A 2,467-nucleotide genomic window follows, 5' to 3' on the forward strand; every position below is an offset into this window, starting at 1 on the left:
CCTTGCGACGGAGTGTTGCAAAAGGGAGAGATTCTTGCTTCTCCTCTCTCATGTTGAGGAGGCCGCTTGGCTTGTTATATAGGACCAACTTGGCATCAACGGTCTTTCTTTTATAATAATACGTTAAACATTAAATAAGGGAAAGCAGGCCCCGCGGGGTAAGCAAATGACTTTGACATTTGGGGTTGAATTATCTAGTAGAGCTTGAGTTGGAAAGCGAAGGGGGAAGCTTCAAAGATTGTTCGACTTTCGGACAATTGCAAATTGAAACCCTTCAACTCAGAAAGGATTTCAAAATCAAGATTCCAAACATTAAAAGGTCGTATTCAAGTTAATTTGATGTTTTAATTTGGCCATCCTAACATCCAATGGTTAGTATATATTCATAAAAACATGTATGGAGTTCTTCCCGCTCTAACATATAACTATTTCATTTCTAGTGAAATTTTAGTAATGTACGTTAGTCCCATTAATAAAAGAAAAAGAAAATACCTTTTATTTTTTCTCCACTTTTATTTTTTTTTAAACGAAGGTTTGAAAGTCTAGGAAAATAATGAATAACACTTATAAGTTAATCTATATATGAATACCTATGTTTGTTTCTTCACAAGAAAGGTTTTCAATGCCAAACACTCAACAATATCGTGTTATTTGAATAATAGTTAGGCAATTTCTGAATTGCATGACAGTCCTTATGTTGATAACGAGATGGTTACAATTGAGAAAAGAACAAAAACTCGGTTTAGGGTTAAACACAAAGCAAGACTAAAGTTAATTTGACAAGAAGAAAACTTCAAGCAAAAGATCAAGCCTAGAAATGCTGGAAATCAGTACATAAGTGGCTAGGAGACATAGATCAAGTGTTGAATCTTATATCTGCATTTTTCCTGCGTGGGGGTGCCTTTCTTCTCTTTCGACAGGTTCTTCTGTGGTCCATAACCTCTAGGATCCCACTTTTTCACGTTCTAGTTGTTTCCCATGTTCTGAAAGTGTCTCTCATGTCCCAATGATTGTTTCCAACATTTAGCATGTTCCGGTAACTAAGCTGGACTGACATCGCCAATAACTTCTCCCCGCCTACTAACAGCTTCTGCTCACGATCCCTACCTATTCTGTATTCCGAGGGTTGAGGTTTAAGCTAAAAACGACCGTGCTCACCTCTTTCTATGGCTTTTTTTAAAATCATTTTAGCCTTTTGGATTGGTCCGCATTCCAACCATCATTTCATGTATGTTTGTAAGAGTCACTTTTTTGCACTTGGTCAACTCGTGGGGACCTAGTGGCCACCCTTCCAACATGAAAGGAGGGGTGGGGGGTTCGAATTCCCATCTTTTCGGAGGGTTGGGGCAGGGGCGATTTAGTTTCAAGTGTGGGTTTCGACTCCCACGCTCTGCAAGGAGGCAGGGCAAAAGTTTGAGAGTGAAAGTTGGAGTACGAATAGAGTAGGACCGACAAAAAAAAAAAACTCGTGAGGACCTCATTAGAAAAAAAAAAAAAAAAAAAGGAAGTTGACTTGGTCTATAAAGAGGGAAGGGGGAGCTCGGGTAAGACACGGAGAAGACTGAGAAAAGAAAGGGAAAGGGAAAGAAAAAAAGAAGAAAGAGATGGTAAAAGAGAGGGTTTTCTGTGTGCTTACCATGGGTGTCTCGCCAAGTCGATTTTATTATGTATCATAATGCTTGGTAAGTGATCATGCCCTTGTTCATCTAATCAAAGTAATATTCAAAATTATGGGGCATATTTGAGGTTAAGTCAATTTTGAGTTTCGAGTTTCGACTAAGGAGTCATTGAGCTGTATATATGTAAATTATAGCTTAAGATGTTGTGAAAACAAAATCTTGAAGTTGGCCTCGTATGAACAGTGCACGACCAGTGGCTTAATTGTTTTACATGAGCGGATTGTGAGTACATTTGAGTCATTAGTTTATTCAAGTCATAGTTAAGATAGCATTTTATTTTATTTTAATGTTATTTCTCACTTATTTGATAAGATTGCGAGTTTAACGATTCAAGTAATCTTTGTTGTTTGATCATAGGCAGTTCAAGGTGAGTGGTGTTATCCTTTGTTTAAGTATTTGACCTCATGTTCAAAAATGATATTTTATGAGTTATGAAATAACATTTTTACTGCATTAAAATTTGGATCGGGCATTTACTGCTCTTCGATTATTTGAAAATGGTTTGAAGGAGTTGTTATGGAAGGTGTTGTGAAAGTTTATTTATTTGTATTATGTTACTAATTGATTTATAGAATGGGTTCTAACATGATTTGGGAAACGTTTAGTGAAAGACATTTCAAAATGTTATCAATTTATGAAATGAATTTCCAAATGGTGTGAGAAATGTTTTGTGAAATATATATATATATACAAACACACACGTTGTTTGATAAAGAAAGTTAGGAAAGACGATATATTTTGGGTTTGTGAAAAAATTACGTTGACTTTGAGTATGGTTTATGAATGGT

This window comes from Eucalyptus grandis, chromosome 6 (genome assembly GCF_016545825.1).
Source record: "Eucalyptus grandis isolate ANBG69807.140 chromosome 6, ASM1654582v1, whole genome shotgun sequence".
Lineage (NCBI taxonomy): Eukaryota > Viridiplantae > Streptophyta > Magnoliopsida > Myrtales > Myrtaceae > Eucalyptus > Eucalyptus grandis.